The sequence below is a fragment of the Girardinichthys multiradiatus genome, chromosome 9, assembly GCF_021462225.1.
Source record: "Girardinichthys multiradiatus isolate DD_20200921_A chromosome 9, DD_fGirMul_XY1, whole genome shotgun sequence".
Classification (NCBI taxonomy): domain Eukaryota; kingdom Metazoa; phylum Chordata; class Actinopteri; order Cyprinodontiformes; family Goodeidae; genus Girardinichthys; species Girardinichthys multiradiatus.
The window spans coordinates 9,030,166-9,056,204 of NC_061802.1; the positions used below are offsets into that span (position 1 = coordinate 9,030,166).

Sequence of the window (26,039 nt, forward strand, 5' to 3'; positions counted from 1 at the left end):
CCACTAAGGGGAGTCGACCACCAAGTCCAATGGGACCAGCGCCTTAGTAAACATTAATTGGATGCTCATAGGAAATTTGGACGAAAGATAGAAAAGATATGTTTTCTTTCATGTCTTTTTAAATACTTAGGGCCTGATCTTCAAAATGTTTGTGTGTACAAAACCACACGCAAACACATTTGCTTCCGCATAGCTGATCTACAACCCAGGTGGTAATCGGATTGCGCGTGTAAAATCAGCAGAACAGCGGGCACAAACGTTTTAGCGTTTGCCTTGATGAATATGTAAAACATATTATAATGACCAAATCGCACACATTTACGGGAAGGGGATATGCAAATGTGATCCCTTACTACCCACAATACAATTTATTAGACCTGAAACGGATTGCGTGTGAAGTCTAGATTTAGCAGGTGCTAACTGGGATGCAAAAATGTCTGCTGTCATTGTGGCGAGAAGGAGGCAGTGAAAGATGTTTCCGCGAAGACTAACAGAACAGGTGTGAATATATGGCGTGAAAACCAGGTGGAGTAAGGAAACAGATTAACTTGAAGCAGGTGAACTGAATAAACTTAATTAACAGAACAAAACGTGACTGGAGCAAAACAGAGACTCTTGAACACAAACTAGAAAAACATGAAGCAAAAGCATAACCAGATCCGAAAACCAAACTTGACAAAACATGAACAAGACGACAAAACAAAAGCATGACCAGGAAAATAAACAGAAACATGATTCAAAACTTGAACAGTGAAAAACATAAGGAAAAACCCCGAAACCAAAAACCAAACAACCCTACATCATGATAAAAAAAAGATGAGAATAGAGGATTCTATGTAAGATTATCTAAGGTGTGATTTGGAGCCAATCCCAAACAGAAGCCATGACATCTCTCCTATGATAAAACTCCTTGCAACACTTTTTTTCTTGCATCTGGACCATTCCAGCTATTAGTGAGATCTGCTGCTGAAGCACAAACCTGATCATGCAGAGGTGTGCACATAACTGATCATCTTCCAGAGAAGCGCACAGCCTGGTAACTGTAATTACACATCATGCAGGACCCGCTGTGGTGTGATGTTGATAATATCATTAATAGAAAAGACATAAATTAAATTCTTTGCAGGACAGTTATGTGACGTTATGTTTTAAAGTTAGCAAAGCTATAATATACAGATTGACAACTCCGACAACAAACTATTTTTATGTTGCTAATATTATGCTCCGGCTTGAATATTGTGGCTGTTTGTGATAAACTCCAAACTCTTTAAATATATACTTAAAAAAAAGAACATGAAAAATAATTCTTCGAAAATAATTAAAAGATCAAGCTAGGCAAACCTAATAAATTAATTGACAGACATGTTTGTCTTTTATCTTGTTAATATTGATTGGCCAATTTGTTGTGAGTTTTGTAGAGTAACGCAGTTCAAAAGCTGTGCGTGCTCCTGTGGTGCAAACGCAGCACTGACCAGCTGCCCCATGTGCACACTGATGGCTGAGCGCGTGCGCTACTTTGGACACAGCTCTGCCCTCCTGCACATTAGCCTGTAATCCAATATTTTGATTAAAGGTGGAGCAGGATATTATCGTTGCCTCAGTGGGTCCGGCCGAATCCCAAACATAAAGCATCTACTCACAGAACAACTTCAAACTCACCCCTCTGCATGCGCATTTACACACTCAGGCACCCTGCGGAAATGAACAAAGAAGAGTAAACATGCTGCTGTGAATAGAGATGACAAAAGTTAACAAACTGTAACAGTTCAGAAAAGCAGGAGCAGAATAGAACTAGAAAAAATCAGCAACTGGATCATTTATTATGGTGCAGCGCAACAACCCCTGCATGTTTTAAGCAACACAGCAGAGAGGATCTGTTTGCTTTTCCTCTAGTTCCGCTGGGGGCAGCCAGCCAGCCAGTAGCACAAGCAATTTCCTCATTTAAATAGGGCGGTCTGCACCTCTTTTGCACCTGTTATCCATTGCATGTGCAATCTTTGAAAATCACAAACAACACATCCACTTTTTGTACAAGCAATTTAGCGCCTCCTGTTTGGGGTCTTTGAAGATTAGGCCCTTAATATTTTAAAATATAGAAGAACAGCAGCTTGAAACAATGCAGTTGTTTTGTACCTTGCAGTTGTTTTGATATTTGCAGCATTTTTCCTTTGCATTGTTTTGTAACTTGTGGTTGTTTTTTGTGTATGTGTGTTTGCATCATTTATGTGTTTGCAGCACGTTTTGTGTTTGTAGCTCATTTAACCATTTGCTGTGCATTTGCTTTGAGCCACCGTATCTTACCTAGCAAAAACAAAAACACAAAAAAACAACATAAGAATGTGAGTTATCTACTGATTGTTTGGAAAACACAGTAAATAGTTTTTATGAATGTGCAATAAAAGACCTTGACCCAGAGCTGATGCAAGAATAAAATATACATTTGGACATTTTTTTGCATGTGTAAAAATCACTGCATCATCTGCATATATATGAACATTAGCAGTCATATATTGAATTAATTATTTACTCACCAAGCTATATATAAAAATATATGATCAGAAAATATTATATCAGAGCAGAAAAATTGTATTTTTAATTCAGAAATGTTATGTTATGGTATTGCCTACACAGTCATGGGGACGACTGTTAACTTGACAGTTATCCACCACACAATCGTCAACATCCTACCCAAACGTTCACTGCTAGTAAAGCTGGGAGTTCACATGGGGCTTAATCCAGTAATATTGGTGTAAAGATGATGCAAAAATGGTGGAGAAAAGTGTACGAGCAAACTCTAGCCAACAACATAGGGAAGCTGAACCAAAGCAACCGGTGCTTCCTTTACTAAGCCTCAGCAGAGTCATAGGCTGCACATTGATGCAGTATTTCTTGGAAAACAAGTGCAGACCATGTCTTTTATGTTGGCCATAAAATAATATGCAATTTCTAAAAAACACATACGAATTGAACATTTTGTTTGTATATTTGTGTGTAATAAATGTAGTCAATGAAATGAGAGAGTAGTTAATAACATTCCTTTTTGTATTGAATGACTAAAATATATTCATTTTCTGATAATCCACCAGAAAAGACAAAAGTACAATGTGTTGCGTAGCTTGAATCTGTCTGTCATTTCATCTATGTGTTTTTATGATGGAAATAATGTTTCTTAGGCATTTTGGCTGCTTGAAACTAAACTTTGACGCACAATACAGACATTGCTGGGAAACTAAGCCGACCTGCTGTATTTCAGTGCCACTTCAGTGCCATTTGTGCGTCATATATGATGAGTAACAGGTGGAGAAGTTTCTCATTGGGGCATCACAACTGGTAGAAACAGGACTTTGGTGCTGCTGTCTGACTATCCCGAAGGAAATTGGGGATAATGGGATAATGACTGCATCAGTGATTCACTGTAAAACAGGATCAATCTGCAGTTTTTTTTCTATTCTTTTCATCTTACTCGCTCTGCTGGTAGTGCTGACGCACCTCCTGTGCAGGAGTAAGTGCTTAAGAACATTCACCTATAGCAAAGGCTGATATTTTATGTATAATATTCCACACCATTAAGCAAAAAAACTTAAATGGTAATACCTATACACAAGAATTTAAATGTTCCTTTTTGGAGCCTCTGCAGTCATTAAATGAGGTTAAGCATGCAGTTACATGTCCACAATTCTGTCATCAATAGTAAAAATGGTTAACTGAATATGTACTTAGTAAACCAGTTACAGTATATAAAACTGTAATCTTAATGTGTGCAACAGCTTAAATGGAAGATTTGGTAGTTTACAATATTTTAGGTGCTATGCATTGCTTGCCTGCATACTAAATAACACACACAGCCTGCTGGTTGGACTTCGGTAGATGCTCAAGCTATTGTGTTTATTTCCTTTTTTTTACTTCTTTGCATGTTTTCTTAATATGGTGCAGTGTTAGTAATTAGTAAAAGCAACCGCAGAAGTTGTTTCTTTTATATTTGTGCAGAATAGGAAAAAAAGAAATGATGGAGTGAATACATGTTAAGTTGGTTCTGACTTTTACTTTTCTTTAAGAAGAATCTTGATATCAGTAAAAAACTATTTTGTGTTAAAGGAATTTTACACTGCCATACATAGCCTGTGCTTTTTCACAACTCGTACTTTCTGGAACTTAGAGGGTTCATACCAGAACTGGGCCATCATATCAGGTAATATAATCCTGGTACCTTTGTCAAATCTATGGGTATTTTTCTTGAAACTTGTGTGGCACATTTTATAGAAGCTGTATGGTACTTTCGCAGAACTTACAGGGTACCTTTATGTTTAATTGATAACACACTGTTCTTCTTTGTTCAGTTTGGTTTAAAAGAGCTTGCCAGACAGACGTTCATTTTTTTAAAAGATACCACCCAGGTTAAAAACTGCAGATGGAAATTAGCTCTCAGAAATAAAATGTTGCTCTGCCTGAATATCCATATGATATTTTCAGTTATGCTCCACTCAGCTAGGAAATGTTCATGTCTCGGGAGATGCTTCTGCTTGAGTCTGGAACTCATTATGAGCTCAGAAAGCAAGTTTTCACATGGCCTTTCGACTGAGGAATCATTAAAATAAATATCTGCAGATTTTCTAACGAAATGTTTTGGTCCAGTAGGAATAATTGTTGGATGTAGATTCATAATGTAACACACTGGTAATGAATGTCAACATTTGTAAATTGGCACCATACAAAGTAGAGCAAAAACTGAACAGAACATCGTTAAAGATGTTGCCTTCTGTCCTATCTGTCATGGCTGTGTTTTAAGCGCTGACCAGGAAATAGATTTATAAATTTTTAAAAGTATTATTTAGTTTGCATATTTTAGAGTGGGTGTCAGGATCTGTGCCTTGTCTGTTTGTTTGGTGCTTTTACTGTCCTTAGCCCCTAGAAGGCGTGGAGGAGAGGTGACAGGTGTTCTCTATTCCCTTGATTACCTGCTGAGGAGTATTTAAGGAGGAGGCTGCCAGCAACTCACTGCCAGAGTGTTGCCCTTAGTGGTACAGCTTCAAGCCACATTACCTTGTCTTGTCCTTGCCTTGAACCTTTAGTAATCTGAATCTGTTACCTTGCAGGATTACCTGAACCTGACCTTGCCTTCCGCGTGGAACTCTGCCTGGATTACCCACTTCTGGAAAGAAGCGATCCAGCTCCATGAACAAAGACTCAAGCCTCTCGTTACTTCGTTGGACCACACAGGTTGGCAGCCTCCTGAATTCTTCGCTCATTTGATCTCCATTCAAGAACCCTGTCCACCCTCCTCCTTCCACTGCACCTACTTCTGAAACCCCTGGGCCAACTTATCATTATCCACCATCATCTGTCTCACGGGTAAACAATCACTAGGTCTCTCCGCCCCCCCGGCGGACCATTCCATCTACCCAGTAAGACAGAATTATTATTCATTAGTTTTGACCCTGAGTTTTCCCTGCTTACCATCCTGTTTATTTTTACAGTTGGTATCCCAGTTCCAGTTTCCCTGCTCACTTCACTGCTCTGTAAATAAACACTTTACCGTAAAACTCTGTCTCCTGGATTGCTTTCTGCATGTGGATCAAATCCATTAAAAACAATATGACAGAACACTCTGGCCAACCTGACCCAGCAGAAGCGTTCAGGAGAACTCTATCTGAACAACACCACCAAATTTTAACACATGACTATTCCCTCCGTTCGCTTTTTGAACAACAGAAACAGGCCAATTAGCAAATTGAGCCTCCTTGTTTCAGCACACCTTGAGTAATTTCACCGCCCCGGCAGTAGAGGGAGCTTCAGCTTCTCTGGTTTCTCAGCAACTTCCGTACTCCCGTGTGGTCACTTCCCCGAATCCTGAAAAATTATCTGGTGAGAAAGAAGATTGTAAGGGCTTCCTTCTCCAATGCACTCTAGTTTTCAATCGCTCCCCACAATCCTTTCCACAAGATTCAGTTAAGATTTCTTTTGTACTTGGGTTATTAACTGGAAAAGACTTGAGATGGGCAGAGTCCCGTTTTTCAAATTGTTTGGACTTTGGTTGCACATTTTCCGAGTTTGAGGAGGAGTTTCGACAGGTTTTCTCCAGTGAAAGAGACTTAACTGCCAATGCTCGAAGTTTATGGTCTCTTAAACAGAGAAACCAGTCAGTTGCTGAGTTCTACATAGATTTTCGCACCATTGCTGCAGCTTCAGGATGGAATGACTGCACTCTTAGAGCCGCTTTCTTCCAGTCCTTAAATGAACCGTTAAAAGATGAGTTAGCATTAGTCGACGAGCCTAAGACCCTGAATGGGTTAATCAAGTTAGCCGTCAGATTAGATAACCGAATGAGGGAAAGAAAAAGATCCCGATTAGAACAGAGTGCAGTTAAGACCCATCTCTCCAGTCCTACTTCCGAAACTATTCGCCCCACTTCTGCTTCACATAATTCAGGAATAGAACCCATGCAGATCGGGCGATGTCAGCTTTCCCCGGAAGAAAGACTGAGACACCGTCAATCCAATCAGTGTTTTTACTGTGGCTCATCTGAACACTTTCTTGTAAACTGCCCTATTCGTCCCTCGGGACTAAAAGGCCAGGTCCGTCAGTAAGTGAGGGGAGACTGACGGACCGTCCTCTTACCCCCAGACTTAGTTTGCCTGCCACATTAATTTCACACCGTCCTTTTCAGAATCTTTCCGCTCTTATTGACTCGGGTAGCGACCAGAACCTTATCGATCAGAGGTTAGTTAGTGAAGCTCAGATTGAGACTGAGCCACTCCCCACTCCTCAATCAGTTTCTGCGTTGGATTGGAAAAGATTACCTCGAATCACACACAGAACCAAACCGTTGACTTTAATCATCTCGGGAAATCATAGGGAGGAGATTTCTTTTTTTGTGTTTCCAATCGCATTAAATTCAATCGTTTTGGGTTTTCCTTGGTTCAAGAAACATAACCCTCACATTAACTGGGCAGAAAGCCGAATAGAATCCTGGTCCACTAACTGTCTTTCTTCTTGTCTACAGTCAGCAGTAGTATCACTCCCCACTGAGTCAGGGCCAGCAGAAAATGAGATTTCCGATCTTTCAAATGTCCCTCCAGAGTATCATGATCTCAGGTTAGTTTTTAGTAAATCCAAGGCTTTGTCATTACCCCCGCACAGACCCTTTGACTGTGCAATAGATCTGCTTCCTGGTGTCCCCCTGCCTTCCAGTAGGCTCTATCACATCTCTGGTCCATAGCGAAAGGTTATGGAGGACTATATTAATGAGTCTCTTGTGACTGGGTTAATTCGCCCCTCTTCATCTCCACTCGGAGCTGGGTTTTTCTTTGTGGAAAAGAAAGATGGTTCACTCCACCCTTGTATCAACTATAGGGGGTTAAACCAAATTACAGTAAAAAACAAATACCCTCTCCCTCTCCTTGGCAATTGAACCAGTTCACGGTTCAACTATTTTTTCTAAGCTAGATCTCTGTAACGCCTACCATCTAGTTAGGATCCGTGTTAGAATGGCCCTTGGCAGCTGATTAAGGCAGGAGGCTTGAGGCAGAGAAAAGGTGCAGGCCCACAGGGGGTTTATTCACCAACACTGAAGACATACAGGTACAAGACCCTGTTACACAAGTCACACATCGTCACAGCTACAGCCACCGTCAGTTTGTTAACCGGCAGCCTTTTATAGCTCCTCCCATTAACATGACAGGCGAAACAAACATATACACTAACATACATACAACATAGCTAAAACATCACTTTATTTAACAAACATTATTACTAAACATCTCCAAAACAAGTCTCTACCTAGGCTTAAGTCATTAACACTAAAGACTAACATGCACACAGTTTACTCCTCCACTTCAATTTATAATGGTCTCTTCCGGAACCTTTAAAAGGTGCTCAGGGCCCCGGGGAATCTTTTAGCCCAAACACCCTACAGAGGAAGAGACAGAGGTAAGTCATTTGTTTAACAATACACTGGAAAACAATTAATTCCAAAGACTGGTCACAATACTGTTATTTTATCCATTTGTTATGTTTGTTTACCAGGACAGGTCATCATCAGTACCAGCTGAGAAGAAGCTGCCTAAAATAGCCACAAACTAAGAATAAAATACTCCAATCTCTTTCACAGTGTAATTTGTTCTTTCAACAATATTCAAAACAGCATTTTAAGTGTTCCAGCATACATAATGAAGCTATTCATTACAATCCGCCAAGGGGATGAGTGGAAGACTGCCTTTAAAACCCCGTTAGGCAATTTTGAATACCTGGTTATGCCTTTTGGACTAAGTAACGCACCTGCAGTGTTTCAGTCCCTCATCAATGACGTACTTAGGGATTTTTTGAACGTTTTTGTCTACCTTACTGACATCCTGATCTACTCCAAGGACATTAAAGAACACACCCGTCACGTCAGTCTAGTTCTGCAAAGACCTTTGAAGAATAGACTGTTTGTAAAGGCCGAGAAATGTGAATTCCACAAAACATCAATCACATTTTTGGGATGCATCCTGGAGGGTGGACAGGTTCGCTCGGACCCTGAGAAGATCAAGGCAGTACTGGAGTGGCCTGTCCCAGACTCTCATCGTCTCACTAGCACAGAATGGAATTACGACGTGGGAGATCGGGAGCTGATAGCAATTAAGTTAGCTCTCGAAGAGTGGAGACATTGGCTGGAGGGTGCTAAGCACCCCATTTTAGTATGGACCGATCACAGAAATCTGGCCTACTTGCAATCAGCAAAAAGACTGAACCCACGCCAATCACGTTGGTCACTGTTTTTCTCTTGTTTTGACCTCTCTATTTCAGAATCAGAATCAGAATCAACTTTATTGCCTAGTTTGTACATACAAACAAGGAATTTGCCTCCGGTACACTTTGCTCTTTTGTTCTGTTTTTGCATTACAGAATATACAAATTTACAATTTACAATTTACAATTTACAATGTACAATATACAATGTACAATGCAATATTCTGCAATACAGAATATACAAATTTACAATTTACAATGTACAATATACACATATCTAATAAAAAAGGTGCATTTGCAACATCTGTATGCTGTTGTTCTGTACTCTATTTCTTACAGGCCAGGCTCCAAGAACGTCAACCTGGATGCTCTTTCCCGGCTTCACTCACCGGACTCCACCGAGAAAGAGGCTGAACCCATTGTGCCGTCCCATTGGACCTTTGGAGCCCTAGTTTGGGAGTTGGAGGACCTTATTGACAATGCCCTACGAAATGAACCGGACCCTGGTACAGGTCCTCCCAACAGGAAGTATGTCCCTACGTCTGTTAGATTTAGACTCATCCGCTGGTTTCATACACCCAAATTCTCAGGTCACCCAGGGGTTAGCAGAACCATCTCACTCATTTCTAGGCGATTTTGGTGGCCATCCCTTCACAAGGATGTTACTGAATATGTGCAGGCTTGTTCGGTCTGTGCCAGACAAAAATCGAGCAATCAGTCCCCCTATGGGTTACTTCAGCCTCTCAGTACGCCCAAACACCCTTGGTCACACATCGCTCTTGATTTTGTAACTGGTTTACCCATGTCTAATGGGAATACAGTCATCCTCACCATAGTTGACCGTTTTTCTAAGTCCTGCCATCTTGTACCACTAAAAAAACTTCCATCTGCCTTTCGAACTGCCCAGCTGTTGGTTCAGCATGTTTTTCGCCTTCACGGCATACCTCAGGACATTTTGTCAGATTGTGGCCCCCAATTTATCTCTCGTGTTTGGAAACAGTTTTGTTTGGTGCTTGGAGCCTAGGCCTCCCTGACTTCTGGTTATCATCCCCAATCTAATGGACAGACAGAACGCATGAACCAACAGATGGAGTCCATTCTCAGATGCATGAATGCTACCGAACATCTTGACTGGAGTGCTTATCTCCCCTGGGTAGAATATGCAATCAATTCACAAATCTCATCTTCAACTGGCTTCCCTCCCTTTGAGATTTCCCTTGGTTATCAACCTCCTTTATTCCCTGATGAGAAAGACATAGGCATATCATCTGTTCGGCACCACATACGCCGTTGTAAATGGATCTGGGAAAATGTTACCAGAGCTCTCCTTCGTACAGCAGACCAGAACAAGAAGTACGCTGACCGCAGACGGCGGCGTGCTCCGACGTACCATCCTGGCCAAAAGGTTTGGTTGTCCTCCCGAGACATCCCGTTGAAGGCTATGTCCAAAAAACTGTCTCCTCGTTTCATTGGCCCCTACACTATCGACTCAGTCATCAGTCCCTCTGCTCTTCGTCTGTGCATGTGTGCATACAGGCTAGTATTACACATGTCTACCAATATTTTGGTAACTGTCCATCAGCTGTTCATCAGCATTCTGACATTTGACTGCTCTGTCTTCCATCAGAAAGAACTTTAAAAGGGTTGAGGTTGTGGTCATTCCAGAAGGTTATGTTTGTGTCAAGCTGTGGTGTTCAGAGTGGACCCCATAAGGCAGGCAGTGAGTAACCAGATTTTTTATAAAACAAAAAGAAAACTCACCGCAGGGTGAAGGTGGCAGATGGAGGCATGAACAAGCTTGGCAAACAGACAGGGAGAGGCTTGGCAAAACAGGCTTGTTAAAACAGGCTTGGCATGAACAAATAAGATGTTTCCGCGAGGACTAAACAGAATAGAGGAATATATATGCAGCATGCAGGTGAAATGGGGAGACTGATTGCATGGTGCAGGTGGACCGAATGAAGCTGATAACAAGCTGTGGCAGGAGTGAAAACAAAACATGTTTGGAACTAAATACTACAAGGACATAATCTGACCTGAGAAACATAGCTATAATAGAACATTAATGGACTTCAAACAGAATACAAGAATCATGAGAAACTAAACCTAAGCCAAGAACTAAGGCGCCACTTGGACAACAATGAACAGAAGCAGGATCCAAAACGGATCTCAAACACCTTTAAATCATGACAGTTTACCTGATAAGTGCAATACTTCAATACCAATGACTATGAAACAGCCCGTCAGCACAATGCTACCAACACCATGCTTGACAGGTAATATTTTTCTTCATTTTGAAGCAAATCATTGACTTGTTACTGTGGTTATAGCTCAATTGTTTCATCTGATGTAAAATCATCTTCCAGAAATTTAGAACAACTATCCCAAATTGGAATGGACAAATCATAGCTTTCGCAAAGCCAAAACCTGAAGCCCCTTTAAAAATGTCTAGGCTTCCCTTATAAACAAGTTCTGTTCCAGGAAACCAATTCATTTAAATGTGCTCTATAAATTCAAATATCAACAGTGGTCAAATATCCAGAAAGGACCTTGACATTTACATAACACCATTTCATCAGTAGATGGTCATATCTGTTAGCGATCTGGCTCTGAAGATGGTGCATGCCATTTAAACCAGTTGAATCCATCTCTTTAGGGAATTCTGCTGAAATGCATCCCCAAATTTGTCCCAGTATTTGCAGAGACTCTGTTTAGATAAATGGGCATTGCTCTTTGTTTAAATTACTAAAGCATGGGCAGATCAAACTGACACTTTCTCCTGTTAACCTTGACCTGTAATAACTGCCTTATTGTAATACTGATGACTGATAGATGACTAATATTTTCTATTTCGAAAGGTTCTAATCCTCCTTACTACATGTTCAAAACTTGCAACATATTGTGGATTATGCAAGATGAATTTGGGACCTGGCAGTTTGTGTGTGTATGTGTGTGTGTGTGGGGGGGTGCGTGCGTGTTTGCAGGAATGGATAGTTTGCATTCATAAGCAGTGATACATTCCTATTTTCTCACAGGAAGCAGATTTATAACCATTTTTATTATAACATTTCCTCTTAATGCTTTTACAAGGAACAACATGTGATGGATAATGTGCATTATTTCCATGAATAGGCACACACACAGTCACTTCATTGTTTAGGAAGTTGGTTTTGTTTTCTAACATCTTACCCAGCAATTTACAGGTACTGACAAGAGATGTCAGTGCTTGCTTTATTGCATGTATTGTAGTTCTAAGCAGAATTAATCATATTGAGTCAAAATTAAATAGTGGTTCTAAATATGCATGCTCTTTACAGGTTACCCTGCAACAGTACAATTGCAGGTCCTTTATCTTTTTTCAAACAACGAAGCCAACCTCCTATCCCTGCTTGGGTCAGCAGAGTTGTGATACCTTACTGGCACTTTAAAGATAGCCTGATCATTTTTGGCTTTGCTGCCTCGCACACATGGATTGAAAACAGCTGCACTTCTGATGTGAGGCAAAAACAATGGAAGTCTAACAATACCTTTACCAGCCACACAACACTGTTTTAAAATAGAAGGCTGTTGTTGGGGTTTGTAGGTTTTTGTTCCACTGCTTATTCTTTGGGGTCAACCTCATTAGGAAAGTGCAGGATGCAGTGACAGCTGGTGACTTTCTGGACAGCCTGATGGACATTAACCTTCAGTTCTTGTTAGTTACTTGAAAACTAAACAATTAGAGTGGGCTGAGAACAGATTATTTTGTTTTGAAAAAAGACATGTTAAAGCACTGTTATATAATTTAAGAAATAATTTCTGTTTGAGTTTTTGTCCTCACTCAACTACCACTACATGTTCCTGATCGAGAGTTATTTGAGGAGGTCGAGGTCAGTCATGGTCCAGTCCTTAACTTCTCTGAGGAGGTGGTCCAGGAAGGCTCGTCTCTTGTTCCTGTTCCCAACTTCGCTCAGGTGGACTTGCCTTGCTTTTGAGCTCCACACCACTGGGTATAAGACCCATCTCCGGAAACTCAGCATTGGCCTCTGCCGCCTCCTGCTCTCCTCCATTGGGCTCCTCTGGTGCCTGTTACATCCTCCTGGGCTCCTCCATGAATTTCTGCAGCCATCCTGTCATGATTTAGATCATTTTGGCCATGCCATTGAGGTTTCTCCATATTAGCTCAGTCTTTTGTGCTTTTGTGTTGACTTTCTTAGTAGTTGTCTTCTGTGTATTTTGGTTTAGATTCTTATGTTGATGTTAGTCCTTAGCTTTTGGTTGGCTGGACCCTCTGTGTTCCCATTCCGGTTCTCCTGTGCCCATTATTCTACCTCCCCTTATTTCCCTGGTTAGATTCTCCCACAGCTGCTATGTTGATTGTATTCACCTGGTTTGCATGACACTGTCACATCTCAACAGTATTTAAGTTCCTTGGTTTCTTTCTGTCACTGCTGGACTCTGTTGTTGCTGTCATCTTGGTTACTCTGTGTTTTCCTGGTGTTTATCATTAAATACGACCTCCATCATCTGTCTGCCTCTGTTCTGTTGTCATTTGGGTCCTCCTCCACACACATCAACCATCACAACTGGTGCCATAGTAAATTCTCTCCCTAAAAGTAGTATAGATTAAGCTATAACTGAAACCTTTTTAAATCTTCACTTTACTTTTAATGTTAATTTGAGTGTTTAGGAACTTTTAATTTATATCCATGTATTCAGATTTCCCAAGATAATGAATATGACATCACAGTGAGATCATCCCCTCTTTAAGCCACTGGAGATTAAGCTGAAATAAACATATTCCTAACTACCCATCATTAAAAGTAAGGAAGGCTGTAAGGGAGTTTAAAAAACCCCTCAAAAGCTGTTAAAACACTTGCAGTGAAGAGCATGACCAGGTCAGTTCTCAGACCTGAAATCTAAGGAAAGCCTGTGGGGTACACTGAAGTAAAGAGTACCCAGGACTTGTGACAATCTAGAAATATTATACAAAGAGAAATGGCCTTGTATGCTTCAATCTTTTGAAATGATCCAGTGAAAACAATAAGTGCTATCAATTGGGGAAACTGTGTTGTACGAGGTAATAACAGAAAAAATCTGACTTTGATGATTTTGCTAAAAACTTATTTCTTAACGTGTGATTTTCTTCCCTGTCTCATGAAATTATAACTGAGATAAGCTACTGTTGTAAAAGATTAATTTATTTTATGTCTACCAATGATATCTAGAAGAATCTGTGGCTTTACAGTTTGGACAACACATCTGAGATAAGAATCAAAGTGCAACATTTAATCCCGGATATTTGATGAGAAAAAATCAACTTCCCTGACAGCAGATAATCAAATGGGCAACACCCTGTTATAAAATAGTTGAGCAGTTTCCTGGAAATTAAGAGAAATAACACAAAGGACTACAGAGCAAGAAACCATGTGTGAAGAGTACAAACAGGTTTTAATCTTCTGGACCAATCACCATACAGATCTGTGGAAGCAGCTTTACAGACCCCAGAGAGGGACCTCTGTGAATTATGAGCCTGGAGACAATTGTAAAAAATATTTTTCTCCAGTACCGATACCACTTCCTTAGTACCTATAGTTTTAGATTTGTTCAATTCTATTTGGCAACAAGGAAAAGCTTTGAGCTCTTTTACTCTGCCTGCTAGACTGAGTTAAACAGAAGGAATGTAAATACAGGTCCTTCTCAAAATATTAGCATATTGTGATAAAGTTCATTATTTTCCATAATGTCATGATGAAAATTTAACATTCATATATTTTAGATTCATTGCACACTAACTGAAATATTTCAGGTCTTTTATTGTCTTAATACGGATGATTTTGGCATACAGCTCATGAAAACCCGAAATTCCTATCTCACAAAATTAGCATATTTCATCCGACCAATAAAATAAAAGTGTTTTTAATACAAAAAACGTCAACCTTCAAATAATCATGTACAGTTATGCACTCAATACTTGGTCAGGAATCCTTTGGCAGAAATGACTGCTTCAATGCGGCGTGGCATGGAGGCAATCAGCCTGTGGCACTGCTGAGGTCTTATGGAGGCCCAGGATGCTTCGATAGCGGCCTTTAGCTCATCCAGAGTGTTGGGTCTTGAGTCTCTCAACGTTCTCTTCACAATATCCCACAGCTTCTCTATGGGGTTCAGGTCAGGAGAGTTGGCAGGCCAATTGAGCACAGTGATACCATGGTCAGTAAACCATTTACCAGTGGTTTTGGCACTGTGAGCAGGTGCCAGGTCGTGCTGAAAAATGAAATCTTCATCTGCATAAAGCTTTTTCAGCAGATGGAAGCATGAAGTGCTCCAAAATCTCCTGATAGCAGCTGCATTGACCCTGCCCTTGATAAAACACAGTGGACCGACACCAGCAGCTGACACGGCACCCCAGACCATCACTGACTGTGGGTACTTGACACTGGACTTCTGGCATTTTGGCATTTCCTTCTCCCCAGTCTTCCTCCAGACTCTGGCACCTTGATTTCCGAATGACATGCAGAATTTGCTTTCATCCGAAAAAAGTACTTTGGACCACTGAGCAACAGTCCAGTGCTGCTTCTCTGTAGCCCAGGTCAGGCGCTTCTGCCGCTGTTTCTGGTTCAAAAGTGGCTTGACCTGGGGAATGCGGCACCTGTAGCCCATTTCCTGCACATGCCTGTGCACGGTGGCTCTGGATGTTTCTACTCCAGACTCAGTTCACTGCTTCCGCAAGTCCCCCAAGGTCTGGAATCGGCCCTTCTCCACAATCTTCCTCAGGGTCCGGTCACCTCTTCTCGTTGTGCAGCGTTTTCTGCCACACTTTTTCCTTCCCACAGACTTCCCACTGAGGTGCCTTGATACAGCACTCTGGGAACAGCCTATTCGTTCAGAAATTTCTTTCTGTGTCTTACCCTCTTGCTTGAGGGTGTCAATAGTGGCCTTCTGGACAGCAGTCAGGTCGGCAGTCTTACCCATGATTGGGGTTTTGAGTGATGAACCAGGCTGGGAGTTTTAAAGGCCTCAGGAATCTTTTGCAGGTGTTTAAAGTTAACTCGTTGATTCAGATGATTAGGTTCATAGCTCGTTTAGAGACCCTTTTAATGATATGCTAATTTTGTGAGATAGGAATTTTGGGTTTTCATGAGCTGTATGCCAAAATAATCCGTATTAAGACAATAAAAGACCTGAAATATTTCAGTTAGTGTGCAATGAATCTAAAATATATGAATGTTAAATTTTCATCATGACATTATGGAAAATAATGAACTTTATCACAATGTGCTAATTTTTTGAGAAGGACCTGTATGTTATTGGATGTTTTTTGCTTTAATAGGCCCTGCCACCAAAAGTATTGAAGCAATGTGATATGATGTTGATTGTAGATGTGAGGAAACATTTTTATTTTCACTCGTAGATAATTTATAACAAACAACAAAGAGATCCCCCCTGATAAATAAAGTTGGGTTATATCCAGACATTTATTTGGCCTATTCTGACTCTGTAAATCTGGGACAGCTCTGCTTAAAATGACCTGGCATCGCTATCCAAAGGCAGTTTTTTTCTGGAGAGTATTGGAATAATAGGATCAGGTATCCCTTTTAACTTGCAATTAAAATAACATTGTGACTGAAGTAGAGAGTAAAATTTGAGTTCGACACTGCTTGCCAGTAAGTTCTTTTTGGTCCACAAAATGTCAGTAAATGCCCCTTTGTGCCCATCTACATAGGCACAGAGTGACGCATGACTCTCACCCAGTAAAATCTGATATCCATGCCGTCCATAATGTCGACACAAACCCACCTGTGGATTGGAGCAAACACATGCCGTGTGTGTGGTGTGTATTCTGACACCAAATCAAAAATAGACTCTCATGCCCAGAGACACACAGACCGACACAAAGAGCTCTCCCGTTGCCTCTTCAAAATACTCAGTGCAGGTCTGCAGCTACAAAAGTTGAATATGTCTGGAAGAAAAACTGTTTTCATGTGATACTTCACTAGTTCAGCAGACCCAAGGCAGCAGGTAAGTGATTTTTACACATGATTTCAAGGCATATCTTATATTTCAGATGTCACCAGGGTCACAGGAGTTAACACTCATTTATAACTCATTGACGGAACTGATTTCACACAGATGTTTACTTTGTTTCACCAGTGTGTAATTGCATTTCTGCAAAATTACTGTTTTTACACAGCAGAGTGACAGAAGGCACAGAAAATTAGCTTTATTATTTTCTGACAAAAAGAGTAGCTATGGTGGAATCACAGTGTTACCCTAAACTTAAATGTGGAATATTGGTATTTTATGTGATATCCACGTAAAATAGTGTGTAACTGTGAAGCAGAAGGAAAATTATACATGGTTTGAAACCTTTCCTTACAAATCAAAACTTGAAAAGTATGACACACATTTGTATTCGGTCCCTTTTCCTTTGATGCACCGATCAAATTGAGGGCAAATCATTACCTTCATATATCAGCTAGTTAGTAAATATAGGCTATCTGTGTGTCATTTAATCTTAATATAAATTTAGCAGTGCTGTGAAGGGCTCAGAATATGTAAACAAACAGCATCACAAAGACAGAGGGACAGCAGACAAGTAATTCATGAAGTTGTAGTGAAGGTTTAAACAAGGATAGGTGTTCAGTTCATCATCTTAAAATGGAAAGAACATGGTGCGGCTAACAACCTACCAAGACATGGTGGTTCACCTAAACTGAGGGGCTGCAGAGAGCTGAAGTTGGACAATCTGGTGACAGGAAAGCTATTACTCTTTTTACACCAAAAATCTGGCCTTATGGATGAGTGGCAAGAAAAGAGCCATAAAATGTCCAATTTGCCGTTACCATTTAACCACAATGGGGACAGTAACATTGCTCAGAGTTCATGGAAAAATGGATTGAGGTAAATCCAGGTTAGTCCTAGAAGAAAACATATTAGAGGCTGCAAAAGACTTGAGTGTGGGGTGGAGCTTCACCCTCCAGCAGTTCACCGACCTTGAGCATACAGCCAGAGTTATAAAGAAATGGCTTAGAAAAAAGCATATTCATGTGTTAAAAACGACCAGTCACAGTCCAGCTCTAAATCCATTTAAGAACCTGTGGCAAAACTTCACAATTAATCAAAACATATCCACTCCATCCAGTCAGACAGTTTGAGCTATTTTGCAGGAAAGAATGGGCAAAAACGTAAGTTTTTATTATATGTGTTAATTGTCTTTTACTTTACATTTAGTTGACTTTTGTGTTGGTCTATCACATAACACACCAATAACAAACCCAGATATGTGTGGCTGTAAAGTGACAAAAGGTGAGAAAGTTCAAAGAGTATGAATACTTTTACCAGGTACAGTAAATATTAGTTAAGGAAGACATGATATCTTCTTTTTTCGGTACGCATTTTAACTTTATTTCGATTCATCAGTTCTCGACGACAAATAACAATGAAACCTTACAAGGCTGGCTCCGATAAAAAAAAAAAACTTTTGTTACAGTGGAACAAAATTCTCCTCCTCCTCAGTCTCTCAACATCATGTCTCAGTCTTTGTTTCTGCCTCCTCTACTTCTTATTCATTTGTTCAAAAACGTCTCTCTTCTATTCACTGATTCTATATTGTTTGTTTTGATACATACAGGATTTCACTGACAGAGACTTGAGGAGTTCAGAATGAACCCTTTCTGTTGATTCTTTTGTTCACACACGTTCTAGGCTAGACACAGCACCTAAAACAACAGTTTTGTCATGGGAGATTTGTTTTGAAACATAAGCAGCTGCAGCAACTCACAGCTGTTTTCAGGGTTGGACCTTCTGTCATCAGTCCAAGGAGTTCTGTTGGTCTGCAAATATTATATCTTTGTATGATTTGAGAATTCTCATTTTCTGATTTTAAAAAGTGTTATTGGTCTGAAATATATTTAAGTTTGAGGATATATTGTTTTTACTTTTTCTTTTTCGTTCAGATGGCCTTCATAGTCTAAATTATGCAAAGCTATGTCATAACAAAACAATGATACAGAATTGAAAGAAAATTCACCTGAGTCTGAAACCTTCTCTTTGGCACTCAGAGGCTTCTGCTTTTTGCTTTTATGTAGTTTATCTCACAGCATGGCTTATTTGAACATGCTGTGCACATCATCAGATTATGGTCATAGGTTTTAATTAGGGCCTAATTAAATTCTTGCTTTTGATGGTTTTTAATCATTAAGTCCTCCAAAATACAATGCTTGAAAGTACAAAACACATTTAATACAGCAATTAAAGCTAGAAGTTAACATACACTGTAAAACAAGACACATAAAACATTTTTTCTCGCTGTATGGCAGTAGATGAGATTAAACCTTTCCTTTTTTAGGTCAGTTGGAATGACCAAATTTATAACCATGTGCAAAATACCAGAATTGATTAAAATTTCCTCCAAAAACAGTTTGCTGGTATTTTGGCCCATTCAGTCAGGTTTGATGGCCAAACTGTTCACACACAACTTTTTACCCCAGCCCACATTTTTCATTGCACTTTGTGATGGCCAACCCAAAACATTGGCTTTTAGTCTTTTTGTAAATAATTTGGCTTTATTTTTAGGGTCATTATCAATTTCAAGACCCATTTGTTCCCAAGCTTTAAAAGTTGCCCCAATATTTTCACATGAAGCCATCTATTTTGTAGCGTGCACCAGTCCCTCCTACAACGAAACATTCAGACAGCACGATGCTAAACTGCATCTGCTTAAATTGATACTATATGTGGAAAAAAATATCAATAAATAGAAAGCAATCCAAAGCGATGGATTTTGAAAGTTTAAATGTTTACTTTTCTAACATCGTGAAGTAGTTAGTTATGCTATAAGTCAGGGGCAAACTGGGACCATAATCCAGGCTTGAAATTTTTTTATTTTAAAGATATTTTATTAGGCACTAGTGGCCTTTATTATTATTTTAAGTAGGTTGACAGGAAATAGAGCAGGGAAAGGAATGGAGCAAATGTTTCCGGGCCAGGATTTGGACCCACAACAGTCTATGTTTAGAACTCAGGCCTCCATGAACAGGTCACACACCCGGGACTCCGCTGAGACTGGCCGGAGAGGAACAGCGCGCTAATGTCTCTTTGCTGGCAAACAGACACAAACTCTTCAACTGGATCCAAGGGTGTCATACGATCCCACAATCATATGCACAAGATAAGTAGAAATAAATCACTGTCTGCGTATCTGGTTATTTTTGTTCACACAGCGGCCGCACCTTCAAGACAAACTTTATTTAAAGGGTGATTTTAAACACAGAAGATTGGCCATAACGCGGCGTCCGCGCTTATGCATTTTAACCCTTTTATTTAAGGTATTTTTAAAGGTGTGGGTTTGATTCTGGTGCTAAGCTATTAGCTTCCTTTGTTAGTGTTTACTGCTAACAGGTAAGGACATGTGCTTGCTGCCAAATAATATTTACCCAGAAAGGTTTAGTTTTCAATCCAGTAAATAATGTGTCCCTAACAACATTTTACTAAACTTGATAACTAAGTAAACACCATTAAGCCCCATTTCTCCAGAAAGATTTGGCTCTTTCCAAAATACTCCCTTAATAATATTTCTTTAAATATTATTTCAATAAATAAAGGCAGCTAATTAGACACCGTTGAGAAATGGTCATCCAGAAGGTTGGTTTTATTCAGCAGATCATTATTTAAAACATTATTTTATTAAAATAATATTTTATCTGATCTTGCAATGTGATTGATTGTCTAAATGTTGCTGATTATTGTCTAAGTTAGTTCCAAGATTAACTTAACTTCATTTGCAGATTCTTCAAGATAATCCTTGGTTCTCAAACATAAACATTGTATGGTAATGTTGCATCACTTTTTTGGTCATGGTTCTCAATAATCTTTAATCAACTTGTTTATATTGTACATAGCCCATTAATCTTCCCTATTCTTTAATTCTGCTTGGTAGTTTAGTTGGATTGTTTTAGCATAGTAAAGAGTTTGTTGATTGAAATATGTTTGACTTTGAGTTGACTTATTTTTGTTAATAAATTCTTGTATTTTAAGAAATTGTGTGAATTCATTCCATATATGTGCAGAGTTTATGCTGTTCAATAATGTCAGAGCTCGTCTCAGACCTTTCTATTTTGTCCTAATAACATCACCTTACTGGGCTGGTATTCACAGGATAACCCATAACAGACCGAAATATTATTTGATAAAATGTTAAGGTATTAATATTATATATTAAATAATATTCTCAGATTCATAATCCCAACACACTTAACCCTCTGCACCACCAGTGCGGTGGGGAATTTGATACCATCCCAGGCCACCACCAGCAAACTAACGCAAATCACCAAGACTGCGTTAAACTGAGCTAAAGTTTAATGCACAATGTCTGCAAACTGAATAATAAATGTTTCTGCTGTGGTGCAATATTATGTATTCAAATAAAATAAACTGAAATTATGTTCACCTACATTATGCTATGTATAAATCCTTTTAAACTCACTTGGAATATGACAATATCAAGTATATCAATCAGAATATCATACAACAAATGAGAGGTACACAGGTGGTGCACTCTATTAAACATTGACATTAGACAAAACAATGCTTTCTAACTTGTGCAAAAAAAAAAACTTAACCGAAAATTAATTTTCACCAATGCTACTAGTACACCAGCAGGCAGCGCAGTTGTTCACTACTCTCAGGCTAATCTATCAATAATATTGTCTTTATCCATTTACATCAGAATCTTTTTCTCTGTTGCCATCAAAAGAAACGCTTCAAGGTTCTCTTGACTGAATGAGGTTCTTAGGAGGTTCTTTATCAACTATAGGGTGGAAAAAGTCCTCTCACAGGCAGTCTGAGTGATAGATAGTGTGAGGAGTAACTTGTAGCACAAACCAATAATATATATGCATTGGTGAGCAGATTTTAATGTGAAAGGAGCATGTAACAACATATTGGGCCCTTTTTACAAGTGGAACAACTTCTGCTCAATAACACCATATTTTCATCAGTGTCCTCCATGCCTTTGTCTATTTCATTGCTGGAGGCAGTGGTCCTGGTGTGTTGTTTTTTGGTGGTAATCCCACTACTGTGCAAAGCTGATAAGTTCAGCCTTCAATCTAGCAACACTGGCACATCCATCAATGTCCAACATGCATTTGCTGAGCTCTCTCAGGCTAGTGTCTAGAAGGCCTTTCCTCATGATTTCCGGTAAATGTTTTGGATCCATGCAGGACACATCTGTACTGCATTTGCTGCATAATGACGATGAACAATTTCAATTACAGTATCCAGACTCATAATATGAATGTGGATTTTATAAACCGTTTAAGCTTCAGCAATGGTTTCATTTTCTGCCAACTCACCTGGCTTCCTCTTCACTCCTATTTCTCTTCATTGGGAGGGCAGTCTGAGCTTCTGCATCACTGTCCTGAGCCTTGCTTTGGATGACGGTTTTATGCTCGCATCCTTCTGAATCTTTTCTAAAGTGACCAGATCTGTGTACAGTGCATGGTCAGGCTTTAAAAAAGCTTCCAACACCTTTTGTAAGGCATTGCCTGTGGCCCATCAGCGGGTTTCACAGATTGTACTAAGCCTTAGGTAACTTGTCTTCACTGGTTTCTACCCATAGCTTTATGTACTTGTATGAATCTCTAATAAACACTGCAATGTCATTTAGCTGTGATAAAAGAGATCCACTTGGCACAACCCCCATGGTCTCAGTTAGCACAAGGATGAGTACATGTGAGTCATTCCAAGCCTGTTGTTTACCTGCTTCATGTCCGTTTCCTTGCCTATGTTCTGTGTCCTACTGTTACCTGTAAGTTTACCAGCTTTTCACTTTTAAACAGCTATACTTAATGCTGCTTCCACGCTCCTGCTTGCACATTGGTCTTGCTAAACACCACTGCACCTTGACAAAAGGGCTCGCTGAAGAGACTGATGGTGTTAGGATTGTGTTCTGTTGGAGGACATGTTTGTTGTTTCCTTACCTTCCAGAGTCAGAGTGGCAGGGGCGGAGCCTTCTTCACACACCTGTCCTGGATCCTGCTGATGAGTGCAGCTGGCATTTAAGCTCCTGGATGTGATCCATTCCTTGCCGGATTATTCAGTGACACTGGTACTGAATGAGACGGCCAACAATCGACCCTTGAGATATTCTCGAGTAATCTTGTGTTTTTGTGTTTATTTAAGGACACTTTGTGAAGTCTGGAACTCACCTTTTGCTGGAGCTTCAGGACTCTTGGATGTGGACTCTCTCCTGGAAACTCTCACCTGAAGGTCAACAATCCTTCGTCCTGCCACTCTCTCTCTCTCTCTCTCTCTCGGACCTGGAACACAAACTTACCCCGAAAACGGAATCACTTACCTCCTGGATATCCTTTGCCTCCTCCTCCGAGCTTACCTCCCTCCCAAGAGCCTGTAAGAAAGAAAGATACATTTTCCTCATCATACTCACTTCTACTCCTTTGGATTATTCATTTAACATCCTCCTATTCCCTTGCAGGACGAATCAACATCCATCATTTCTTTTGTAAATAAACTTCACTTAAACCTTTCATCAGCCTCATTGTTCTGGTTTTGCCTGCACTTGGGTACTCCTCCTGTTACAACTCAACAGTTGGTTGTCGTATAGCAGAGTACAAATGTCTGATTTGCTGCCTCTGAGGAACAAGACTTCTGCGCTTTCACTATGGCCATTACTTTTCTCATGCTCTTGTATTTGCTTATAGATGTTTCCAAGCATGCAGAAGCTGAAGGCTTTGCAAATGCAAAACATACTGAACAGAACAGGGAGTGATTAGCTTCATCTCATGACAGCCATTTTCTGTTTGTGCCATCTTTTAAGGTGAATACTTTTGGAATTATTATTTGACTTGTCTGATTTGGGTGGTACTAAAAAATTAAATCTAAATCCTTGGAGTGAGGCCCTGAAAAATAAAAAAATGGCTTCTCTTGACTTCCATGACTTTCACTGTCCTTATCTTTCCTTATCTATCTCTGTTTCATTCAGTATTTCTGGCTGCTCTGCAAAGTGAAATTGTTTTAATCTATATTTGTAAAGATAATTGTATACAGATCATCATGAATGAGGCACAAACTATTGTAAAAGCATAGACTGCAGGTGTGTTTTGTGCTCTTAAATTGTACCTGGGTTCCTGCTTTAATTCTGCTGCTGTTCATAGAATCTGGGGTTATGTAACCACAGATTCGTAAGAGAGAAGAATAAAAAGAAGCGTAAAGTACGGTGGCCCAGAGGTGTCAGGTCAAATACAAAAGCCGCAACACAAATACAAAGCCACAACGGAAGTCATTCAACAACAGTATTATTTAGTGTAATTATTTTCTTGTTATACACTGTGTATTTTGCCATTTTACCAATGATGAGTAAGCGTAAGCAGAAAGTGGGATGAGGGAAACTTTGTAAATCTTAAGCATAAGATTAGGGAAACTGAATTTTCTGTTTCAAAAACCGAGAACAGATGGCGTTAACCTATAGACATGTTACTGCACTGCGGTCAAGTGAGCCGACGGTCAGAAATACGCGGTCACACCAGGCGACACCAGCTCTCTCTTAAAGATTAGCTTTGCGCATACAAGGTGCATTACGGTAACGGAGCAGAAAGGGTGCTGATCCTGGCGACGGTTGAGAAAATAAGAGGAAAACAGAAAAGTAACCTTCAGAACATTTATTTTAATGACACTTAAAACTTTCACTTACATGTTTTATGTAAAAAAAAAAAAATATGTAATAATTTTACTGTACATCTTTGGAGAAATAATGGGCCAAAGTATCTACTAATGCTCAACCAGTATATGCTTTTGTCCCACTTTCAGAATTTTATTTCTCTAAAACCATGAGAGGTAACAATACAATCTCTTCAGATTATTGTAAAGGGTCATCTATTCTATAACCACAATTAAAAGCAACAAAAGCAAGTTAACTTACGCAACAAAGTCAAAGCTCATTGTTGACTCATAGTTCCAATCAGTGTGACTGATTATCAAAAAAAAAAGTGTTTCACTTATCAAACGGGCAAGATTTGTCTGCTGATAGCAAGCAAAGTTTCTCTTCCCGTTGTTTCATTCAACAGGCAAGGTTTCTTCTGTTGCAGGTTGCGTAACTTCCGTTGTGCTTTTGTATTTGTGTTGCGGCTCTTGTATTTGTGTTGCGGCTCTTGTATCTTTGTTGCGGCTCTTGTGTGCTGCGGCTCTTGTATTTGTGTTGCGGCTCTTGTATTTGTGTTGCGGCTTTTGTATTTGACCTGACAACTCTGGGCCACCGTAGTAAAGGCTTCGCGTGCGTAAATACGCAGTAAGAGGCATCCTGCACAAATGAACAGGGAGGATACATAATCTCATCAGGGTGGAGACTGACATGACAAACCTGCTGTTGTGGACAGTGACGACACAGCTTAGCAAACTGTAACAGTCCAGAAAAGCAGGAACAGAACATAACAGAAGGAAAAACATCAGCAGCTGGATCATTCAGAATGACGCAGTGCAACAACCTCCTGTGTGCTTCAAGCAGCTAGAGCAGAGGGCATCTGTTCGCTACACGGGAAAACGCGCAGTGCCAGTCCAGCTGTGGTTCTCACTGAGCCCACAGGAGTATTCGCCATTGGGAGTGGATGACTTCCCTCACAGACCATGGCCGAAGACGCTTCTTTGTGGTTTTGCTCCAGTTCAGCTGAACCCTCAGCATCTGGATCGGGTCACAGTGCAACCCATCGAGGAGCCGCAGGATCAGCGGAAAATAGAAAATAATTTTAGATAATCAAATTTGACCTTATATTAAATATTTAGTTTTTCTTGCTGTTGTTGATCAGTATAGAATTAATTAAAGCATAATTAAAAGCTTTTAAAAATATCAGTTTCTGTATTGGGTTCATATATTTTTTACATCCGACTCTAGAGGATTCAGGGCTTCACCAGTCATAGACCTCACCGCACGTCTCTGAACTGAGATCTAATATAGCCCGGGAAATACCAAATATGTTCATATTATAGACTATTATTATATCATAAATAATCCCAACAACAATTTTATAAGAACAATCATTAGACCTACATTGATACACAAACCGGTAGAATAATGATAAACGGGTGTTTTCATTGTAAATCTGATTTGTCAGATGTAATATTTTCTTATTAAAATAAAGAAAATAAAAGAATAAAATAAAACATTGTCTTCTGTTTTGTCGTTATGTTGAACAGGTTTTGCAGAAGGTCTGCTGACAAAACAACAGTTTTTTTCTTTTTTTCATAATTACCAATTGTCTTTAATAAAATAAAAAGTAAAACAGAAGTTGTCCATTCATTAAAAACAGTTTTATGCATCCTGG

General features: G+C 39.7%; 1 long non-coding RNA gene across 1 annotated transcript; it reads left to right on the plus strand.

The window, feature by feature from the left end:
• The first annotated feature begins 22,675 nt into the window (after positions 1-22,675).
• On the plus strand, positions 22,676-23,558 carry LOC124874472. Its single transcript, XR_007039814.1, has 3 exons — positions 22,676-22,813; positions 22,888-23,115; positions 23,201-23,558. It is a non-coding gene; the product is annotated as an uncharacterized LOC124874472 (long non-coding RNA).
• The last annotated feature ends 2,481 nt before the right edge of the window (positions 23,559-26,039 follow it).